The sequence below is a fragment of the Nannobrachium achirus genome, assembly GCF_963921795.1.
Source record: "Nannobrachium achirus genome assembly, chromosome: 5".
NCBI lineage: Eukaryota > Metazoa > Chordata > Actinopteri > Myctophiformes > Myctophidae > Nannobrachium > Nannobrachium achirus.
The window spans coordinates 2582079-2607155 of NC_137814.1; the positions used below are offsets into that span (position 1 = coordinate 2582079).

General features: G+C 44.9%; 1 long non-coding RNA gene across 1 annotated transcript; it reads right to left on the bottom strand.

Annotated features, from left to right (window-relative positions):
• Window positions 1-8621: 8621 nt before the first annotated feature.
• Window positions 8622-15407, bottom strand: LOC308284648. The gene is made up of 3 exons (XR_013962037.1): window positions 15356-15407; window positions 14702-14841; window positions 8622-12266 (listed from the first exon to the last, which is right to left on the bottom strand). It is a non-coding gene; the product is annotated as an uncharacterized lncRNA (long non-coding RNA).
• Between the last annotated feature and the right edge of the window lie 9670 nt (window positions 15408-25077).

Sequence of the window (25077 nt, forward strand, 5' to 3'; positions counted from 1 at the left end):
TGTAGTTTGTGTCGGCTAAAGAAGTCGCTCTGCTCCAACCCATGTAAACCCTGGTCCATGACGGTCGAGAGATCACAGCTGTCATGTTTCAGGGCCCGTGCGACTGTGTGTGTGTGTGTGTGTGTGTGTGTGTGTGTGTGTGTGTGTGTGTGTGTGTGTGTGTGTGTGTGTGTGTGTGTGTGTGTGTGTGAGTGGTGTAAAGTACATTTACTTAATTACTGTACTTAAGTACACTTTTGAGTTACTTACAATTTCCAATACTTTTACTTCTACTCCACTACATCTCGGATCCAAATATTGTACTTTTACTCCACTACATTTATTTAAAGGACAACTTTATTTTTTTACAACAAGGGTTCATATTTTAGATTGTAATTAAAGAATATAAAAGATGAGTGTTAAAATAATTTAATTTACTTCTTTCTATTGTTTTAGAGATTCTTATTTCAGTGGTTGGGGGCATGCGTACAAGTGGCTAAATATGTCATTTTACACAGAATAAGCCCATTCCCAAGATACAACGCAACCTTTCATGGTTGGATGTGACTTATGGGGGCTAGAAGTGTTACTGTAAATAGCAATAAAGAAATTGCTGGCTTATTGTGTCTAAAAAGACATATTTAGCCACTTGTACGCATGCTCCCATGCGTACGCATGCACCACATTTTAGCACGGTAAACGCGATAAAACAATAGAATGAAGCAAATGAAAACATGTTAACACTCACTTTTTCTTTTCTCTAATTGCAATCTAAAATATGAACCCTTGTTGTAAAAAAACTAAAGTTGTCCTTTAAAAACTTTAGTTACTTTTTAGATTTTGATTATAATTACAAAACATACATTAACCACTTCAGCCGTATACATTTTGTCCATTTGAAACTAGCCGATCTACAAGCTCACAATGCGTCACATCGCGACGCATTGTGAGCTTGTAGATCTGCTATTTTCAAAAGATGTCTATACATTTGATAACTTGAAATGTGACATTCTGCACAATGAGTAATTTTACTTTTGGTACTTTTAGTACATTTTAACACCAATACTTTTGTACTTTTACTCAAGTAAATGTTGAATACCGGACTTCTACTTGTAGAGTACTTCTACATTGCAGTAGTGATACTTTTACTTAAGTAAACAATGTAAGTACCGGTACTTTTTACACCACTGCGGGGGTGTGTGTGTGTGTGTGTGTGTGTGTGTGTGTGTGTGTGTGTGTGTGTGTGTGTGTGTGTGTGTGTGTGTGTGTGTGTGTGTGTGTGTGTGTCCCCGTGTGCGTGCTGTGTGTGCATGCGTGCGTGTAGTGTTGTGGTGTGTAATAAATGGATCAGGATCATGTTATGAACAAACACAGTAAACACGTCACCAGCTGAACTGTGAGAACATCACATAAACCTCACCGTAATTATAATTATGACTCTCATGATGCAAATACAAAAACAGAAGAAGTAGCAGATCTACAAGCTCGAAGCGCGCCGTGAAGCGACGCGTTTCGAGCTTGTAGATCTGCTACTTTTGATGCTTTTGTGTGAAGCGTAGTATGATCTGGTGGGGTGTTAATTTATGGAGGAAAAAAGACAAAAACGGTTGAAATGCTCTGCAGCAGCAACGTGTAACTCCTAGCCATTCTCCAGGTGAATACCGTCTATTTAGAGCAGGGGTTTTCAAAGTGGGTGACGGGGCACCCTGGGGTGCCGTGATGCCAGTCCAGGGGTGCCGCGAGATCATTTGATAATATTTGGAATTCATCAATATCACTTCATCAATATCACTTCACTGTGCTTAGTGAAACAGACCTGATTTGCACTGTACTTGATGAGTTGTTTTTCCATCTACGACAACTGTCTTCACCTTCAAAAATCGCAGATCTACAAGCTCACAACGCGTCACGTTGTGACTCGTTGTGACTCGTTGTGACTCGTTGTGAGCTTGTAGATCGGCTATTTTTGGTGAACCTTCCCCCCAGGCATTCTGGGGTTCAAGTGGTTAAACGTCAAGTATCAAGTTATTTTCAGTCAGTTCAGATGGAAACTGATATTTCTCCAATAGGATGTAAGATTCTAAAAATGAACAGTGTAACTCAGGGGTGCTGTGGATGAAAATGTTATTTACAGGGGTGCCCTGAGTCAAAAAAGTTTGAAAACCCCTGATTTAGAGGAGTGTAGTTTATAGGTTTGTTAGGGGTCCCGCCTGTGACCCCAGGTGTATGGCACCCTGTCTTTTGGAACCCTGTGCACTGTGTCTGCTGAGTGGAGAGAGAGAGGCATCCAGCTCCAAGATGGCCTTGGACTGGAGATGACTCATCAAATGCAGCTGGCCACGCTAACGAGCTGTTATCTTCTCTCTGTCTGGGAAACCAACCTTGGACTGAGCGTGAGTGAGACAGGTGCCCGTCCCTCCCTAACGTTCGGGCCGTGCTGTTATCTCTTATCACGTCAACATGAGATATGACATCCTGGGAGAGAGGTGTTTCCCAGAAGCTTCTGATGTGAGAACGGACGACTCCCCAACCTGGCATGGATGGGGGAGTCTAGCCTGACCTTCACCGTCTCGATTATGAAAGGATGTGCGTGTTAGTGCATGCAGAAGTGCGTGAGAGCGTGCAAACGTGTGTGTGCTAAAATATGTTCTGTGTGTAAATCACGTCACTGTGACTGCAACGGACTACTGTATAAAGGAGACTGCTTCGTGTCTCCTTTTTAGTCTGTCTTGTTTCTTGTCTGTGTCTTTTTGTAGAGTTGAGTTGTTGCAGCTATCCCCGGCCCGTTAGGGGTCGGGGATGGACCTTTTTGTACTTAGTGCAATTTCTGCACCACTTGTTCCTGTACTTAGAGAGACTTTGACTCTGTTAGATTCTCTGTTTTTAGTCAAGTACTTATATTGTACTTCTTCATTATTTCATTGCCAATTACTGTATTGGTGGTTTTATATTTTGTAACTGTTTTTACCAGTAAAGCTTTTTATTATTCACTTTTATCTGGTGTCTGTCTGAACTCATTTTTTAAGAGTTTACAACTTTTTAAGGTCTGACTTTCTCTCCTTCCCTACGGGGAAGGCTGCACTTATGGGAGGAAGGTTTTGAACACCTTCAGGCACTCGAATCATCTCCTGGCTGTGGGACTGAGTGAGGCTTTTGGTAAGAATCAACAAGAGTGTTTTCTTAGGTAAAAGTCTTTTCACCTTCTCAGAAGCCAACTCAGCGCGTGCTGAGTTGGTGGGCGAGCTTGGCAGAATATAAGTACAAATCTCCAAACCCCTTAAACCGGATGAACTGATGTTCACACTGGACGGTTTGTACTAATAAGTCAAGCGGCGTCGCTCCCGAGCCCCTGGTGAGAGCTAGGTGTCAGACTCATACTTTACATGGTCTTTGTGGTTTGCATTCTCCATTCAGACCTAAGGTCTACATTTCTAAAGTAAGGTGCATATCTTGGTCTCTAAAATAAATAGTCGCTGTAGAAAGTAATAATATTCACCAGTTAAAGAGGGTCTCATTGATAGCTCAGCTTTCATTCAGAGAAGTGTATTTAGGTTAGTGTTAAATAAGTATATGTAATGTAAATATGTAAATATGTAAATATGTATATGTGTAATAGTAGGTTTACACAAACAAGGAAGGTTATTAAACCTGTTTGTGAACTTACATAGGTTTACACAAATGGGAAACTATTTGTGAACTTAGTACACCTACATAGGTTTACACAAATGGGAAACTGTTTGTGAACTTAATACACTTAATGGGTTTACACAAATGAGAAATTGTTTGTGAACTTAAAGGTGTAGTGTAGTGTTATTGTTAAAAAAGATCTGGTAACTTCTTGGGCTTAGGACCTGAGGAGGGTTCCGGAAGGCGTCGGGGGGTCCCCTAATAGGTGAAGGGGTATCTAGTAACTCGGAGCTCATTACATGGCGTCCCTGGGTGGATTCGATTGATTATTGATTATTGATTAGTAATTGATTTATTATAGGCATAATGTTATTGATTAGTAATTGATTAATTATAGGCATAATATTATTGATTAGTAATTGATTAATTATAGGCATAATGTTATTGATTAGTAATTGATTAATTATAGGCATAATATTATTGATTAGTAATAAATTAATTATAGGCATAATTGATTGATTAAATTCGTGTCCACTGCCACATAAAGAATAGCCGAGAGACCCTTGGAGTATAGTTATTTACTACAGAAGTAAAGGATAGTTAATATTATCAAGGCTTAAGTGTTTTTTATTCACAAAACTCCCCAGAGCGTCGGAGATTTTGAACATAGTGAAGTGGAGGTCGGTGTGTACAGCCGACGGCCAGTTCGGTAAAAACATCTCCATCAGGAACTAGATAAAATAGCAGTTGAGAACATCTAATAATATTTTAACGACTTTGCGACCAACCTAAGTTATATGGGCGTGGACTCGCCAATCCCACCGCCGCAAATAACTACCTCAATAACTACCTCTTAGATAATGCTACCTCAGGGAGCGGTCGGCAGGGCGAGCCCACATTGGCTCAGCTTAGGTTGGAGAACTCGGTAATAGTAGGATATTGACCAAGTTCGCAAGACCAGGTGAGCACTGAGAAATGGCCGAAGCTTCGGGTTGTACACCCCTAGTTAGGCATGGAGAGGTTGCGCCAAGGCATGGGACAGGTAACTGTTGTTCTCGTAAGGAGATGCCCTTTGCCTTGGAGTGTGCCAGACATGAAGTGTTGATCTGTGTAGCGCCAGGACGGTCCCCGCCACCTGGGGACAGTGGAGTTGGAAAGAGTGCCAGCGCCGGTTAGGCGTATCCGATGGTGTGGTGAAGTTGGCCAGGGAAGGCTTCACGCAAGCCTCTCCTTCGCCCTGGTGGCGAGGCCTTTACCTTTGGGCCCAAGGAGGGGCCCAGGGGATGTTGAGCATTGGTTTGCCCGGGGTGCTACGTCCTGTATGGACTGTGCATCGTCCTGGCAGCCTATCCTGTTATGACCGCTGAAGCTGTGGTCAGATGTTCTTGCTCATGGTTGGGCATTGCCCTGGCCGAATGCAAATGCCAGAGGGGGTGTTAGGGGTCCTGCCTGTGACCCCAAGAATATGGCCCCCTGTCTTTTGAAACCATATGCACTATATGTACTGCATAGAAGGAGAAACACGACCAGATCATTCGCCGGTGGGACATGGAAGATGACGTCCTCTTCGGTACGGACCCTGTGGAGCCTGGCTTGCTCACTGAGGACCCGCCGGAGGAGAACCGGAGTGGCTCTGTCACTCCGGCACCTATGGATGAGCCTGTTGAGCTTCCTGGACCCTCTGATGGGGTCTGGGAGTGCAATCATGCCTGCATTAGAGTCTCTGTCTGACGATGAGGACTCTAATATGCCAAGACTGCAGTTTTATGGCACCAATGGCCATAAACTCAGAGATGATGATCTTAAGTTCCCCCAGAATTGGGAGGAGATCGTGGGTATCCGGAGAGGACACCTGCCCCGGAGGGAGCCGTTCATGATGCCCCCCTGGGATGACTACTGGGTGATGAAAGCCGCTTCCATCAAGAGATCTGTGATCCTCACACGCCTGGTCGGAGACAACTGGCACTCCATCAACCCCGCCTGTGTGTCCATCTTTAAAGTCACGGAGGAACAGGTGCGTTCCCAGCACGGCATGGTGTGGGCTACCGTCGAGACACAGGCGGCTGGCCAGAACCGTTTCGGCTGTCTGGGGGCTGTCTTAGGACCCCGGATGATCTGAGGGAAGTTGGCTGAGCCCCAACTTGGGATTCGGAAGATCGCCCGAGACACTTCACTCTACCCACCTGACTCCGTGGTGGCTGCGGATGAGAGGATCCAGGGTGCCAGAGGGGGTGTTAGGGGTCCCGCCTGTGACCCCAGGTGTATGGCACCCTGTCTTTTGGAACCCTGTGCACTGTGTCTGCTGAGTGGAGAGAGAGAGGCATCCAGCTCCAAGATGGCCTTGGACTGGAGATGACTCATCAAATGCAGCTGGCCACGCTAACGAGCTGTTATCTTCTCTCTGTCTGGGAAACCAACCTTGGACTGAGCGTGAGTGAGACAGGTGCCCGTCCCTCCCTAACGTTCGGGCCGTGCTGTTATCTCTTATCACGTCAACATGAGATATGACATCCTGGGAGAGAGGTGTTTCCCAGAAGCTTCTGATGTGAGAACGGACGACTCCCCAACCTGGCATGGATGGGGGAGTCTAGCCTGACCTTCACCGTCTCGATTATGAAAGGATGTGCGTGTTAGTGCATGCAGAAGTGCGTGAGAGCGTGCAAACGTGTGTGTGCTAAAATATGTTCTGTGTGTAAATCACGTCACTGTGACTGCAACGGACTACTGTATAAAGGAGACTGCTTCGTGTCTCCTTTTTAGTCTGTCTTGTTTCTTGTCTGTGTCTTTTTGTAGAGTTGAGTTGTTGCAGCTATCCCCGGCCCGTTAGGGGTCGGGGATGGACCTTTTTGTACTTAGTGCAATTTCTGCACCACTTGTTCCTGTACTTAGAGAGACTTTGACTCTGTTAGATTCTCTGTTTTTAGTCAAGTACTTATATTGTACTTCTTCATTATTTCATTGCCAATTACTGTATTGGTGGTTTTATATTTTGTAACTGTTTTTACCAGTAAAGCTTTTTATTATTCACTTTTATCTGGTGTCTGTCTGAACTCATTTTTTAAGAGTTTACAACTTTTTAAGGTCTGACTTTCTCTCCTTCCCTACGGGGAAGGCTGCACTCATGGGAGGAAGGTTTTGAACACCTTCAGGCACTCGAATCATCTCCTGGCTGTGGGACTGAGTGAGGCTTTTGGTAAGAATCAACAAGAGTGTTTTCTTAGGTAAAAGTCTTTTCACCTTCTCAGAAGCCAACTCAGCGCGTGCTGAGTTGGTGGGCGAGCTTGGCAGAATATAAGTACAAATCTCCAAACCCCTTAAACCGGATGAACTGATGTTCACACTGGACGGTTTGTACTAATAAGTCAAGCGGCGTCGCTCCCGAGCCCCTGGTGAGAGCTAGGTGTCAGACTCATACTTTACATGGTCTTTGTGGTTTGCATTCTCCATTCAGACCTAAGGTCTACATTTCTAAAGTAAGGTGCATAGCCTGGTCTCTAAAATAAATAGTCGCTGTAGAAAGTAATAATATTCACCAGTTAAAGAGGGTCTCATTGATAGCTCAGCTTTCATTCAGAGAAGTGTATTTATGTTAGTGTTAAATAAGTATATGTAATGTAAATATGTAAATATGTATATGTATATGTGTAATAGTAGGTTTATGCAAATGAGAAAGGTTATAACACCTGTTTGTGTTAACTTAAAGGTATAGTGTAGTGTTAGTGATAGTGTTTTGTTAAAAAAGATCTGGTAACTTCTTGGGCTTAGGACCTGAGGAGGGTTCCGGACGGCGTCGGGGGGTCCCCTAATAGGTGAAGGGGTATCTAGTAACTCGGAGCTCATTACAAGGTTACAGTCTATTGGCACAAGGACAAGGTTAAAAACATCCTGGGTGCAAAGCTCCCAAACCCTTTTATTGTTGGTGCAACTGTTGGAGCTTATACAGTAGGTCATACAGTATGTGGGAAACTGGCGGCCCGTCTGCCACATGCAGGTTAATGTCGCAATACTGGTATATTATTGATTTCAGCTGTGTTACAATTCCAAACATGCAAACCCGACTTTAATTACTTCAGTTTCAGCTTAATGACTAGTATTCAAATGTTATTGTCTTTCTTTTATGTCCAACGTAGGCCTATTTGTATTTAAGTTCATAAAGATATAACATAGGGTTACATAGGGATCAGATTAAATTAAAAAGGTGGCTGCGAGGTAAAACCTAACACTAAAGTTTTTATAACAAGTAAATATAGAATACAATTTGATATTGTGTGTTAATAAGCTCGCACTCTGTGCCGCGCTGTGAGCTTGTATATCTGCTATTTTTCAATAGTTAAAGCATAAAATAAAGCGTAATAATGCGTTCCCAGTCTAAATGGGTCAAATACCACCCTCCCCATATGAAGAACATTCATGGGGGGCCCGCAGTGAATCCTTGTACCCATGGGGTCACTGCTCATGGGTATAGGGTGAGGATAACGGGTAACAGGTGGCAGAAATCAGACCCCTGTGAGTCAATCCTTAGCAGAGACGGGCCAATGAAGACCATCTTTGGGTCTAAATTGCAATTAGATGCTTTTTTTTTTTTTTGAAATACTGAGTGACAAATACCACCAGGACTTTCATAGATCAGCTCCAAAAACATTAAATACTCAAAAAAACATGATTTGGCCAAAGTCCGTCTTTAATGACTTACTTACTACTTATTACATGCTAATGCAATGTCTAAACACACCATTAGATATAAACATACTTAATGACTGACTTACTACTTATTACATGTGATAATACAATGTCTAAACACTCCATTAAAAATAAAGCTTACTTAAAGGGGAAGACCACCCATTTTCAATATTGAACTATGTCATTAATATACCTTAGAGGAGTTGTGTGGAAATAGAAAAAAAGTTCCCCCTCTTCTGTGTTGCCTAGAACTGGAGGATTGATTTTGGGATTTGTATTGTAAAGTACAACTTGATGACATCACGCATTGTACTTTACAATACACACCCACAAATCAATCCTCCAGTTCTAGGCAACAGAGAAGGGGGGGAACTTTTTTTTAATTTCCACACAACTCCTCGAAGGTATTTTAATGACATAGTTCAATATTGAAAATGGGTGGTCTTCCCCTTTAATGACTGTCTTACTACTTATTACATGTGATAATACAATGTCTAAACACACCATTAAAAATAAAGCTTACTTAATGACTGTCTTACTACTTATTACATGTGATAAAACAATGTCTAAAACACTCCATTTAAATAATAATTATAATGCAATATCAATACTGCAGTGGAAGGCACAAACAATTTAAAGGGATATTTCACCTTCAAAAAGAACTTTGGGTCATTTTATCGTCTACTCTGGCTTTGGGGGGACTGCAGAAAGTTTTTAAGTTGATGGATTCAGTATTTCGATATTTTATGTTCATTTTATCAGACACGCCCCCTTCTTATAGGCCTACAAACACATTGTGTCTTCAAACTCTTAATATTTTTGGGGAGAAAAAAAAAGTAATTGAAAAACACGGCCCCCTCACATATTAGGAGGACAGTATGAGTCACCAGTCCAGAACCAAGGATGCGTGTTACAAGTTACAATGGGTTTGTATAGGCAGGGAAAACTGTCCCGGGTGAGCACAATCGCAAAAGCCTGATTAGACAATAAAATGAAATATCCCTTTGACAGCACAGCCTCCACTGTTCATTTTGTTGGCTAAAGACTAAAAGACTACGGTTTTGTCGACAAAGACTAGTCTATTAGATTAAACTATTTCAGATGACAATAATAGGACTGAAAGTAAATGATGTGTTGTTCAAAATACTGAGACTAAATCAGAATTAATCAAAGTTAACACAGGCTTGACTTAGGGCTCGTAAACACTGCATGACCTTTTGCGCTGATTATGCTGTCACCGATTGGACCTTGCTCACCGAAGTTTAGCTTGTTGTGTGAAAGGCACTGCGAGAAGATCAGCACGCGATAATAGCACTCGGCGATCCCTTCCTGAGCGTTTCTCTCTCTCTCTCTCTGTGTGTGTGTGTGTGTGTGTGTGTGTGTGTGTGTGTGTGTGTGTGTGTGTGTGTGTGTGTGTGTGTGCACGCACAGAGAGAGACAATGAAAATGCACGCACATATCACAGCCACAGGAACCTTTCACGTTTTCGTTGGACATTGGAATAAAAACCAATGTTGGCGATACTGTACGTCTCGGGTCTGGATCGCTTGTGAGATCACTTGTCGGCGATCGATCTCATAGTGTGAAAACCACAACGATATTATGACAGCCCATTTCAAGTGTGAAATACTCTAACGATCCAATAATCGCCAACCACTTAAATATGGTACAGTGTGTCCGAGCCTTAAGACTAAAAAACATAGTTTTTATCTAGTCAACTAAGACTAGACTAAGACTTAACAATGTCAGATGAATATAATAGGACTAAAACTAAATGGTGTGTTGATCAAAAGACTAAGACCAAGACTAAATATGAATTTGTTGTCCAAATTAACACTAGCTGCGTTTCCATAAAGCCTTTTTTGCACATTAAGGTTTTGCGCGTAAATCTTTTAAAGGAAACACTTCAAAATTCGAATAAACTTTCATTATTCGCGAAAACATATATTCACTTGTAGGCTTGTAGGAGGTGGATTTTGGGGCTTAATCAAAAAAAAAAAAAAATGCGCAAAAGGGAAATGAAAACACTAAGCCAGGGGTCGGCAACCTTTTTGACATGAAGTGCCATGTTTTTCATGTTCTTGATAGTCAGTGTGCCGTGTCAACAACATGCTTGATTGTGACACCACATCAAATGTTTATATTTCCAATTTATTTAGACAGGCTATAAATAACTTTTATTTTTGTTCTTCTTTAGAAATGTATTATTTTACATTCGCATGTAGGCCTAATGATCATTAGACTCAAGCAATAAAACCCACTTCTATCATAGGGTGCGTTCGGAAACCCGCACCGGGTGTGTGCTCGGTGTAGTGAGTGCAGTGGGCGTGGCGTTGTAGAGTGCGTTCAGTGTGGCTTATTTACGAACGACCAGTTTTAACAGGCAGCTGTGTGCTTTTTCACTCTGAACTCTGAAGGTAAACTTTCTTAAAAGCAGCAGTTGCTAACGTAACGTGGATAATGAAAGGAGATGTAATTCATAACATTGGCATAACTGCTGATAGTTTACATGTTGATGTGTGTGAAACTATCAAGCCCAAACGACCAATAAAGCTGTAAATGCTGCATTCTGCGGTAATTTCCTCCATTGTTCACGGCTGAGAAGCGCTTGAGACATGGCGATGAAAGCCAACCAATCAAAACACCGCACCCCCGCACCACACCGCCTAACCCCATCTTCTGAGTAGGGTTGGTGAGTGCGTGCACTCAACACACCAGCGCGCCGCGCACTGGATTTCCGAACGACAACGCACCAAGTGCACCGAATAAACGAACGACAACATGGCACACCAGTGCGTTGAGTGCGCATTTCCGAACACGCCCCTAGACTCTCTCCACAGTCAAAGTTATCAGTTTGAATAAATGTAGAATTATATGCAGGATGTAAATTGGATATAGATATGAGTGCACTCGCTTTCTCTGCCAGCGCCAGTGATCACCCACCACCCCTGTGCCAATGTTGGCACCCGTGCCTAAGGTTGCCTACCCCTGCCCTAAGCGAATAGGTTTTGAATTAAAATGCATTGAACTTGCATGATATGGATTTGGCTGAAGGGAGCTACCAACTTGTTAGCGCTGTGTTCCCAACTACTGTACCTTGCATTGAATGTTTATTTTACGGCGCTGTTGTGTGCACTGTGCAAGCGGGCCTCGTCCGTCACATCAACCAAGTAAATCCTGGCTAAGCCTTCGTCATCACACCGTGTTGCGTGCCAAAAGTGGCCGATCTACAAGCTCACAGCACCTCGCGTCCGCGGCGCGTTGTGAGCTTGCAGATCGGCCATCTTCCAGACGCAGAAACTTGCAGGATGAGTGTGCAGCGAGTCACAGCAGTCAGACATGCACTGCACATCTAGGATTCGGTCTGAAATAAATCTGGCCGATCCCAGCTCTGTGCACTGTGTGCAAGTCCGTGGGAAGTCATTTACAACAAGTCGGTAAGACAGACCCACCCAGGGTCTCCCAAGAATCGCATTTCATCAGTTTAATGGAAACAGGCTAAATTTGCTTTTTCTTTTTTTCAAATTTCGGACAATTCGCTTACTATTTTCGAAAAGGCTTATGGAAACGCAGCTACTGTCATGGTTAGGGTTAGGGTTAGGGTTAGGGTTAGGGTTAGGGTTAGGGTTAGGGTTAGGGTTAGGCCTGCTACGGACTAACAACGTTTATTGGGTCATTTCTGCATGAAAGGGAACTTGAACTTGTCCCACAACATGCTTGCTCATCACTGATCACTCAGTGGAGGTCTGGTTATCGTTAGTGTAATCATAGACAGAATAATCATCATAAATGTTTTTTTTTGCCTCATCATTGTCGTAATCATAATCGCGGTGATCATCGTCAATCCAGTCCAGGTATCTGTGGACGTTGGTGTAGACACCAGGGCTGTCGCTGTTGGTACATGGAGGTCCAAAGCTCACCAAACCAGCCAGGTAGTGAACTCCATCCTGTTCACACATCAGAGGACCCCCTGAATCACCCTGTAGAGACAACCAGTTGAATACATTATGTTCACACATCAGAGGACCCCCTGAATCCCCCTGTAGAGACAACCAGTTGAACAAGTATTACAGAGTCATTAAAGACTTTATTTAATACAACCAGTATAGATAGATAGAATACTTTATTTAACACATTGGATGTCCACGACGCATCAACACGTCAAACTCTTTGATGTCTCCCAGTGCCCATGAAGCGCTTGGCGCGTTTTACAGTGAGCTACGGTAAACTGTAGCTTACTGTACGATGCCATTGTCACATCTCTACACTCGATCCTGTCACACCTTGAGGGGAAAGAAATCATATGTGAGAATGCTATTCATTGACTAAAGCTCAGCGTTCAATACCATAATTCCCCTCAAACTATACCAGGTTAAGAATCTGGTCTAAACTCGAGCCTTAGCGGCTGGATCCTCAACTTTCTGACACAAAGACGTCAAGTAGTGAGGATGGGAACAATGACCTCTGCCCCTTTAACTCTCAGCACAGGTGCCCCCCAGGGATGCATTTTGAGCCCCCTCCTCTACTCCCTGTACACCCATGACTGCATGGCCCTGTTAAGCTCGAACCAAGTGATCAAGTTTGCGGACGACACCACAGTCATAGGCCTGATCACCAACGATGATGAAACAGCCTACAGGAGAGAGGTGGAGAACCTGGAATCATGGTGCCAGGAGAACAACCTACCTCTCAATGAGGACAAAACAAAATAGATAACATTTGATTACAGGAGGCCTCCTAGACTCCACTCATCCATCCAGATCGGGGATGCTGCAGTGGAGAGAGTCACTCACCTGGGCAGTGCAGACAGATAAGGTGGTCAAGAAAGCACAACAACACCTCTAATTTCTCAGGAAACTGAAGAAAGCTTGGATGGGTCCCAAAGTCCTAAGAGATTTCTACCGGGGCACCATGGAGAGCATCCTGACTGGCTGCTTCACTGCCTGGTACGGCAGCTGCACTGACCTCGACCGCAAGGCACTGCAAAGGGTCGTGCAACCGCTGAACGCATCAGTACATGCGATCTCCCCCCATCCAAGCATTGTACGACGAACACTGTGTCAGCAAAGCCTATAGAATCATCAAAGATCTTCACCATCCCAACCACAGTCCATTTAAGATGTTGCCGCATGGAAAACGTCTACGCAGTCTCAAAGCTACTAGCAACAGACTGCAAAAAAGCTTCTTTCTTTTACTGTACATAAATGTATACTGTGAAGTTGAATCAATCAATCAATCACCATCTGGTGATGAGTTGGTTCAGATGGACGGGGGAAGCCTCTCGACAGACCTGGCAAACTCAAGCGGGTTGTGTGGGTGAACTGGGGACGTTTGGAGGAGACCTCTGTCCGGAAGGAATTTAACTCTCACCTCCGGCAGACATCTCTGGCATCCCTGTGGAGGTTGGGGACATTGAACAGGAATGGACAATGTTCAAAGCCTCTGTTGCTGAAGCTGCAGCTGTGAGCTGTGAGCTGTGGTCAGAAGGTCTTAGGTGCCTCAAGGGGCGGTAACCTTTGAACACCCTGGTGGACAGCAGTGGTCAGGAAAGCCGTCCGACTGGAGAAGGAGGCCTATATGAATATATCTTATCCCAAGGGACTCTGGAGTAGAGCTCTTCACGAGGGCCCCGATTCCGGAATTACCAGAGGACCCGAAAGACCCGTAGGCCTACAGATTTCGATCTGTGTTTTATCATAATCACTCGGAATCTGAGAAATAATCTGATTTCGGGACAAATTTCGGTACGTCGAAGCAGGGCGGAATCGGACGAGACCGTTACGGTTTTGGAACAGGTCAGAATCAGAAGAAATTTCAAGAATACATTTCATATTCTGTTCTTTTTTTTTTACCCGTGAAGAGCTCTACTCTGGAGGCAGTTGCAGGGTACTGCCAGGCCTGAAGGGCAGCAGCCACAGCAGAGGGTGTGGGAGGAGTTCGGGGAGTCCATGGAGAAGGAACTTCGGACAGCACCAAAGTTGTTGTGGAAGACCATACGACACCTCAGGAGGGGGAAGCGAGGAACCATCCAAGCTGTGTACAGCAAGGGCGGGAATCTGCTGACTTCAAGTGAGGAAGTCGTAGGGCGGAGGAAGGAACACTTTGAGGCCTTTTCCACCAGCAAAGAACCGGTTCTGGTTCTTTCTCCCGCCTATGGGATGAACCAGAGGTGAGCTTTAACACCGAGAACCGGAGTTGGTTCTGAACCGTGAAAGTTGGTTCGCGGCCGGTTAGCAAGAACAAACCAAGGTTCCAAGAAAGTTGCCATCCCATAGGCGGGAGAAAGAACCCGAAGCGGTTCTTTGCCGGTGGAAAAGGCCCCTTAGAGGAACTCCTAAACCCCATAACATCAGACCCACCCTCCCGCACATGCACACGTACACACACACACACACACACACACACATGCACTCACTCTGCAGGCGTCGACTCCTCCCCTCATGAACCCTGCACAGATCATGGTCCGGTCCAGTAGTCCGTAGGCAGCATCACACCTCTCCCTAGAGATCAGAGGAGCTCTGCCTCTCAACAGCCTGTTGGACAGCTTGTCACTCCCTGAGTTTAGAGAGAGAGAGAGAGAGAGAGAGAGAGAGAGAGAGAGAGAGAGAGAGAGAGAGAAACTTAACACGTGTTGCAAAAATGTACCTACATCTTATGTATTCATTGGTGAAGGAATATATTGATTACATCTTATGTATCCATTGGAAAAGGAAGATGGTAACCATACCAGTGATTCAGATGGTAATGTGTAGACAGAACCTCCACCGTCCGTCCGTCCGTCCGTCCGTCAGTCTGTCAGTCACGTCACACTTTTTCATACCAGTGCAAAAGCGTTAAAATTATGTTTTTATGTGGCCACTCCCACCAGTTCATTAAGTATGCCTGGTTGTCATGGTGGGTAGGGACCCAACTCAAGTTAGCCACACCCACAGTGTTGGGTGAATGGTAAAAGGGGAGGGGATGATTATACGATGTCACTCTAACTGTGTTTTTGGATCGGCACTTTTGACCCACAAGTTGGCAGCCTCGAGGAAGAAACCCCAAATGTAATGTGTAGATAGATACCTACCAGTGCGACCCCATCCAGAGACTAAACACTCCTTGCCATCAGAGAAGGGTTGTGTAGATAGATACATACCAGTGATTCAGAGGGTAATGTGTAGATAGATACATACCAGTGCGACCCCATCCAGAGACTAAACACTCCTTGCCATCAGAGAAGGGTTGTGTAGATAGATACATACCAGTACGACCCCATCCAGAGACTAAACACTCCTTGCCATCAGAGAAGGGTTGCGTAGATAGATACATACCAGTGCGACCCCATCCAGAGACTAAACACTCCTTGCCATCAGAGAAGGGTTGCGTAGATAGATACATACCAGTGCGACCCCATCCAGAGACTAAACACTCCATGCCATCAGAGAAGGGTTGCGTAGATAGATACATACCAGTACGACCCCATCCAGAGACTAAACACTCCTTGCCATCAGAGAAGGGTTGTGTAGATAGATACATACCAGTACGACCCCATCCAGAGACTAAACACTCCTTGCCATCAGAGAAGGGTTGTGTAGATAGATACATACCAGTACGACCCCATCCAGAGACTAAACACTCCTTGCCATCAGAGAAGGGTTGTGTAGATAGATACATACCAGTACGACCCCATCCAGAGACTAAACACTCCTTGCCATCAGAGAAGGGTTGTGTAGATAGATACATACCAGTGCGTCCCCATCCAGAGACTAAACACTCCTTGCCATCAGAGAAGGGTTGTGTAGATAGATACATACCAGTGCGTCCCCATCCAGAGACTAAACACTCCTTGCCATCAGAGAAGGGTTGTGTAGATAGATACATACCAGTGCGTCCCCATCCAGAGACTAAACACTCCTTGCCATCAGAGAAGGGTTGTGTAGATAGATACATACAAGTGCGTCCCCATCCAGAGACTAAACACTCCTTGCCATCAGAGAAGGGTTGTGTAGATAGATACATACCAGTGCGACCCCATCCAGAGACTAAACACTCCTTGCCATCAGAGAAGGGTTGTGTAGATAGATACATACCAGTACGACCCCATCCAGAGACTAAACACTCCTTGCCATCAGAGAAGGGTTGTGTAGATAGATACATACCAGTACGACCCCATCCAGAGACTAAACACTCCTTGCCATCAGAGAAGGGTTGTGTAGATAGATACATACCAGTGCGTCCCCATCCAGAGACTAAACACTCCTTGCCATCAGAGAAGGGTTGTGTAGATAGATACATACCAGTGCGTCCCCATCCAGAGACTAAACACTCCTTATATACCGTTGGTCGCTTATCTCCACAAATAGGCCAAAAGTTTGTTTTACCAATTATCAAGACATACGGGCAGTTGACAGTTTGCCATGGTTACTCATTGAAGTTGAATCTCCATATATGGAGATAACCTACGCATCACACTAAGTCTGACCTCACCAGCCCATATTTGGGCATGAGCAACTTATGTCTCCATATATGGAGATATGATGACATCACACAGTCCTCAGCCGATGATGTGGCGTGATGTCATACAATACACAAACGAGCCCTACAGTATAAAGGGGCAATTCTTGCCAGGAAAGAAGCATTTCTTCGACTCAGACCTTATCGCCAGGGTTGGCTTATAGCAGCTGTCGGTATAATGCCGGTCTTATATAAGGGTCATTTGTGTACGGTGTGATGTCATACTGATGTCAGCAGTGTGATGTCATACTGATGCGGAGATATGAGCAGGGCAAAGGTGTGACGTGTGACGTGTGACCGACGGACAGCCGGTGGAGGTTTTGGTACTAAACTGCGACCTGACGGTCGCAATAAACCAGGAAAGAGGCATTTCTTCGACTCAGACCTTATCGCCAGGGTTGGCTTATAGCAGCTGTCGGTAGGACCATATATGGATTCTGTTAGTGTGGATCTCCTAACAGGGCATCATCTGGGATACAATCCCTTTTATGCCCATATATGGAGATCCCTAACAGAATCCCTTTCATGCCCATATATGGAGATCCCTAACATAATCCCTTTTATGCCCATATATGGAGATCCCTAACAGCATCCCTTTCATGCCCATATATGGAGATCACTAACAGCTAACAGAATCCCTTTTATGCCCATATATGGAGATCCCTAACAGAATCCCTTTTATGCCCATATATGGAGATCCCTAACAGAATCCCTTTTATGCCCATATATGGAGATCCCTAACAGAATCCCTTTTATGCCCATATATGGAGATCCCTAACATAATCCCTTTTATGCCCATATATGGAGATCCCTAACAGAATCCCTTTTATGCCCATATATGGAGATCCCTAACAGAATCCCTTGTATGCCCATATATGGAGATCCCTAACAGAATCCCTTTTATGCCCATATATGGAGATCCCTAACAGAATCCCTTTTATGCCCATATATTATGGAGAAATCCCTGCTCTGAGTATCTGACATCAGTGTGATGTCACCTGTTTATGCCCATATATGGAGATCCCTGCTCTGCGTATCTGGTTGCTATGGTAAACAGTTGGTTGCTAGGGTAAAAAAACATGGTTGCTATGGTAAACAGTTGGTTGCTAGGGTAAACAGTTGGTTGCTAGGGTAAAACCATGGTTGCTAAGGTGGTTGCTAACGTACACTAACAGACCAGCAACAACAGACTGTTGCCACAGCAACGTACACAAAGGTTTGTGTACACATGTGGTGTGATGTCATACTGATGCGGAGATATGAGCAGGGCAAAGGTGTGACGTGTGACGTGTGACCGACGGACGGACGGACGGACGGCCGGTGGAGGTTTTCATAGTAAACTGCTCCCTGACGGTCGCAATGACATCAGGGAACTCCATATATGGGCATAAAAAGGTCCATGTGGTTCATTTGTATAACTAATAGGGCATAGGGCTATATCAAACATTTTGCTAAAGTTACTTTCCTTATATTATGTATTTAATTAGGAAGTCCTTGACACGTTCATATCATAGGCATGCTGCATGCTGCTTTCAAATTCATTTTACTACACAGAGTAAGATAATATGGGTTTATATTAATTTAGTCAGGAACATTCACGTCAAGTCATTTAACCATTTATTGCAAAATGGAATACACAATAAGCAGATTTAACCATTTATTGCATAAATGGAATACGGGTAATTATAATAATCATAGTCGTGTACACTGTAGGGAGCTACAATGGAAAAAACTATGGCTCGTGGACCAACCGGTGACTTTGTACACGACTTCGTACATTTCCCATAGATTCTATGGGACTTGACCACTTGCTCCTGCCCTTCGTGTACACGGTCTGTGCCGTCTATAGTTTCTTAATGGGGGGCAGCAGAGAGCCATATGTACACAGGCCCTAGGTGGTGTCCACGACCAGTAGTTTTACATGAACCCTCAGAGGGACACTGTGGGCTTATCAAGTGGTCCGTGGTGGTTCTCAAAGTGAGGTCGGGGGACCCTCAGAGGGACACTGTGGGCTTATCCATACGTTGGCTACAGGGGGGAAATAATTAAATGTACTTTTCATCGTGCCTGTTGCTAAGGTATGGCAACATGATTGGTGTCTTGCAAGACACCAGTCATGTTGCCATACCTTAGCCTTTCCTGAACTGACGCCGCTGTGAACATGTGTACACAGCCAGCATATTACTCAATGCCAAACTTTGCACACACACTCCTTGCCTGCCAATCCACAACCTCCACCCCTCCAGGGACCCCCAGGGCTTATCTCCCGATTAGGACACTTTCCAGCATAGTGACATGCAGAACAAACTGTCCATATAGTATGGTTTACATAAAAGTCAGTTGTCTTTCACACACACACACACACACACACACACACACACACACACACACACACACACACACACACATATATATATATATACATATATATATATATATATATATATATATATATATATATTTCATTTATTTATTTCATCACAATTGGGTTTGTGGGGAGCCATCCCTGCTTCAAGCTGTCACAGCACGGCACCAACACTTCAAACTAGTTAAAAAACCCAATACAGCAGATCTACAAGCACCTCACAGATCTACAAGCACCTCGCACATGCCAGGGACAGAGTAGGTTGGCCTGCATAAGCCTTGCTGTCAACACACTATACTACACCACTCAGGCCACCAAGCCAGGTGTGGTCAATTAGTGCCTTCTTTTGATCAGTGGCTTCTACTTGATGAGTGGCACCAGTCTGTCTTTGTTCCCTGGTCAGTCAAGTTCACTGGGAGAGAATGTTTCAGATCAGTGCAAGTGTATTTGTTTTCCATTTGGACTTACTGTGTTTTGTTGGTACAGTATGCGTGCGACTAACTAATATTTCTGATAATTCCAATTTGTTTGTTGTTTAATTAGCCGGATTGTGAATGCCCTGCATTTTTCTTTCATCTTTAGAACCACACGTGTGTAACAAAACAGAGTGGTGATCATTTGGTGTGGGTGAAGAGAAGAAAAACATTTAATTAAAGGAGTAGTTCACCCCCAAAGTGACTTTTTTTCTATTGAACTCAAGTCTCCATGGCGTGAGTAATACATTGAAAAAATAAGTCATTTTGGGGGTGAACTACTCCTTGAATGTCAGTTTTGTGGTGTTTTGACTGGACACCCTGAGGATATTGCCAGATAGATAGACAGACAGACAGACAGACAGACAGACAGACAGACAGACAGACAGAGAATTGTAGGCCTTGCATTTATTTGACTTGGTTCCAACAGATGGCGAAAATAGCTAATCTTCAAGCTCACAATGCCTCACTGTTTGGACAAAGAGTTGAGGCGTTACATTTTGTAAAACACGGCCTTGTGAAAATAGCAGATCTACATGCTCACAACACCTCACAACGCAGGGCGGCGTGAGCATGTAGATCTGATATTTTCACAATTTCTGCCCCTAATATTTAATTTATCATTTTAAAAGTATTAAAAAGTCCTTAAATTGTCTCTTTAGAAATGTGCAGATAGCCTCTGTATACTGTTGAGTGGAAAAACAATGTTTCACATTAAGCTAAACATTTGGGACCACCCAAGATCATTTGGAGACCCCTCTAGGGGTCCCATAGTTGAACCACTGACTTATAAGGGGAGTATGGAGACCCCTCTAGGGGTCCCATAGTTGAACCACTGACTTATAAGGGGAGTATATGAGGCTGGATCCGTCTGGAACACTGCACTAGGCTCTCGCCAGCTCTGTAGCTCTCCACACTTGAACAGTTGTGTCCTTAAATTCAATTATAATAATTAACCCCTGTATATACGGGCAATAGTTTTACATGACTTTGTGTACACAGCCAATAGTTTTACATGAACATGTTCAGGCTTTAGTACTGTACTGTCTCGTGTAGCCCAACAGAACCCATCACAGCACAACACGGCCCACCAGAGCCCAATACAGCCTACCAGAGCCCAATAGACTCCAGCAAACCTAAGTCCAGCCCAGTCCTGCCCAATAGGAGTATAGACCAGGGAAGGGGGGTAGTTAGATGACTGCACCAGACTCCACCAGGCTGCTCCATGCTCCAGCCAGCTCTGTAGATCCTGTGTACACGGCACTCCTAACTCGAAAGGTCAAGGAAAAGGGTCGTTTTAGGCGTCAAAACAGGCCCTTTGTCCTTAAAATGAATAAAAAAATCAAAAAAATATGTTTTGTTTCAGGCAGGACACACGTTTCATATTTGAAGCATGCCCGATCTGATGGAATGGGTTTCGTGTCTCTCCGACACTTTGAACCCTTTACGATTGCGAAAAAGACACCGAAACCCGGATTTTTGTCCTTAAAATCAATAAAAAAATCTAAAAAAATCTGTTTGTTTTACGCAGGAAACACTTTTCATATTTGAAGGATGCCTGATCCGATGGAATGGGTTTCGTGTCTCTCCGACACTTTGAACCCTTTATGATTGCGAAAAAGACACGAAATTTGCACGCCACCAACACGATTACACATTCATTCGGATAAAAGACACTTATTCTGACTTACTTTTTGACGCTGAATCCAACAAACCCAGTCTTGTGTCTCTACGACACTCCTAACTCGAAAGGTCAAGGAAAAAGCCACTGTGTACACAGGCAATAGTTTTACATGACTTTGTGTACACGGCCAATAGTTTTACATGAACATGTCTAGGCTTTAGTACAGTACTGCCTCGTATAGCCCAACAGAGCCCAGCACAGAACAGCACAGCCCACCAGAGCCCAATACAGCCCCCCAGAGCCCAACAGAGTCCAGCAAACCTAAGTCCAGCCCAGTCCTGCCGAGTAGGAGTATAGACCGGGGAAAGGGGGTAGTTAGATGACTCCACCAGGCCATTACTGTCCAGATCTGGCTTGAATAGGCCAGACCAGGGTAGACAGGACTGCACCAGACTCCACCAGGCTGCTCCAGCCAGCTCTGTAGATCCTTGCACATGCGATTAACCACTGTGTACACGGGCAATAGTTTTAAGTTTTACATGAACCCTCAGAGGGACACTGTGGGCTTATCAAGTGGTCCATGGCCGGTTCTCAAAGTGAGGTCGGGGGGCCCACAGTGTCCCTCTGAGGGGACACGGCACAGACCGTGTACACGAAGGGCAGGAGCAAGTGTTCAAGTCCCATAGAATCTATGGGAAATGTACACAGGCGTGTACAAAGTCACCAGTAGTTTTACATGAACCCTCAGAGGGACACTGTGGGCTTATCAAGTGGTCCATGGTCGGTTCTCAAAGTGAGGTCGAGGGACCCTCAGAGGGACACCGTGGGCTTATCAAGTGGTCCATGGTCGGTTCTCAAAGTGAGGTCGGGGGACCCTCAGAGGGACACTGGGCTTATCAAGTGGGAGCACAAAGTTGGTGAGGGGGGTACTAGCTATAGTAGGATGATCAGGCTTGTCGAGGCCAAAGGGTGTACTAGAGTCTTAATAGGCACCATTAGGTTGTTCTAGGCCGTTGTCTGCCCTTTAGCTGCTCACACAATTGAGACCAAACACTGTGTACAGGAGCCTTAGTTTGTGTGTACATGACCAATAGTTTTAAATGGATATTTCTAGTCCATCGCACACCGCTGCCTTGTGCACCCTTGGTTGGTTCGTCTTTGTTTGGGAAGGAGGGACTTTGAGGATGTACCTCACTTTGAGAACCGACCATGGACCACTTGATAAGCCCACAGTGTCCCTCTGAGGGTCCCCCGATCTCACTTTGAGAACCGACCATGGACCACTTGATAAGCCCACGGTGTCCCTCTGAGCAGTCTGAGGGTTCCTCGACCTCACTTTGAGAACCGACCATGGACCACTTGATAAGCCCACAGTGTCCCTCTGAGGGTCCCCCGACCTCACTTTGAGAACCGACCATGGACCACTTGATAAGCCGACAGTGTCCCTCTGAGGGTCCCCCGACCTCACTTTGAGAACCGACCATGGACCACTTGATAAGCCCACAGTGTCCCTCTGAGGGTCCCCGACCTCACTTTGAGAACCGACCATGGACCACTTGATAAGCCCACAGTGTCCCTCTGAGGGTTCATGTAAAACTACTGGTGACTTTGTACACGCCTGTGTACATTTCCCATAGATTCTATGGGACTTGAACACTTGCTCCTGCCCTTCGTGTACACAATCTGTGCCGTGTCCCCTCAGAGGGACATTGTGGGCCCCCCGACCTCACTTTGAGAACCGGCCATGGACCACTTGATAAGCCCACAGTGTCCCTCTGAGGGTCCCCCGACCTCACTTTGAGAACCGACCATGGACCACTTGATAAGCCCACAGTGTCCCTCTGAGGGTTCATGTAAAACTACTGGTGACTTTGTACACGCCTGTGTACATTTCCCATAGATTCTATGGGACTTGAACACTTGCTCCTGCCCTTCGTGTACACGGTCTGTGCCGTGTCCCCTCAGAGGGACACTGTGGGCCCCCGACCTCACTTTGAGAACCGACCATGGACCACTTGATAAGCCCACAGTGTCCCTCTGAGGGTCCCCCGACCTCACTTTGAGGACCGACCATGGACCACTTGATAAGCCCACAGTGTCCCTCTGAGGGTCCCCGACCTCACTTTGAGAACCGACCATGGACCACTTGATAAGCCCACAGTGTCCCTCTGAGGGTTCATGTAAAACTACTGGTGACTTTGTACACGCCTGTGTACATTTCCCATAGATTCTATGGGACTTGAACACTTGCTCCTGCCCTTCGTGTACACGGTCTGTGCCGTGTCCCCTCAGAGGGACACTGTGGGCCCCCCGACCTCACTTTGAGAACCGGCCATGGACCACTTGATAAGCCCACAGTGTCCCTCTGAGGGTTCATGTAAAACTTAAAACTATTGCCCGTGTACACAGTGGTTAATCGCATGTGCAAGGATCTACAGAGCTGGCTGGAGCAGCCTGGTGGAGTCTGGTGCAGTCCTGTCTACCCTGGTCTGGCCTATTCAAGCCAGATCTGGACAGTAATGGCCTGGTGGAGTCATCTAACTACCCCCTTTCCCCGGTCTATACTCCTACTCGGCAGGACTGGGCTGGACTTAGGTTTGCTGGACTCTGTTGGGCTCTGGGGGGCTGTATTGGGCTCTGGTGGGCTGTGCTGTTCTGTGCTGGGCTCTGTTGGGCTATACGAGGCAGTACAGTACTAAAGCCTAGACATGTTCATGTAAAACTATTGGCTGTGTACACAAAGTCATGTAAAACTATTGCCCGTATATACAGGGGTTAATTATTATAATTGAATTTAAGGACACAACTGTTCAAGTGTGGAGAGCTACAGAGCTGGCGAGAGCCTAGTGCAGTGTTCCAGACGGATCCAGCCTCATATACTCCCCTTATAAGTCAGTGGTTCAACTATGGGACCCCTAGAGGGGTCTCCATACTCCCCTTATAAGTCAGTGGTTCAACTATGGGACCCCTAGAGGGGTCTCCAAATGATCTTGGGTGGTCCCAAATGTTTAGCTTAATGTGAAACATTGTTTTTCCACTCAACAGTATACAGAGGCTATCTGCACATTTCTAAAGAGACAATTTAAGGACTTTTTAATACTTTTAAAATGATAAATTAAATATTAGGGGCAGAAATTGTGAAAATATCAGATCTACATGCTCACGCCGCCCTGCGTTGTGAGGTGTTGTGAGCATGTAGATCTGCTATTTTCACAAGGCCGTGTTTTACAAAATGTAACGCCTCAACTCTTTGTCCAAACAGTGAGGCATTGTGAGCTTGAAGATTAGCTATTTTCGCCATCTGTTGGAACCAAGTCAAATAAATGCAAGGCCTACAATTCTCTGTCTGTCTGTCTGTCTGTCTGTCTGTCTGTCTGTCTGTCTGTCTATCTGGCAATATCCTCAGGGTGTCCAGTCAAAACACCACAAAACTGACATTCAAGGAGTAGTTCACCCCCAAAATGACTTATTTTTTCAATGTATTACTCACGCCATGGAGACTTGAGTTCAATAGAAAAAAAGTCACTTTGGGGGTGAACTACTCCTTTAATGAAATGTTTTTCTTCTCTTCACCCACACCAAATGATCACCACTCTGTTTTGTTACACACGTGTGGTTCTAAAGATGAAAGAAAAATGCAGGGCATTCACAATCCGGCTAATTAAACAACAAACAAATTGGAATTATCAGAAATATTAGTTAGTCGCACGCATACTGTACCAACAAAACACAGTAAGTCCAAATGGAAAACAAATACACTTGCACTGATCTGAAACATTCTCTCCCAGTGAACTTGACTGACCAGGGAACAAAGACAGACTGGTGCCACTCAT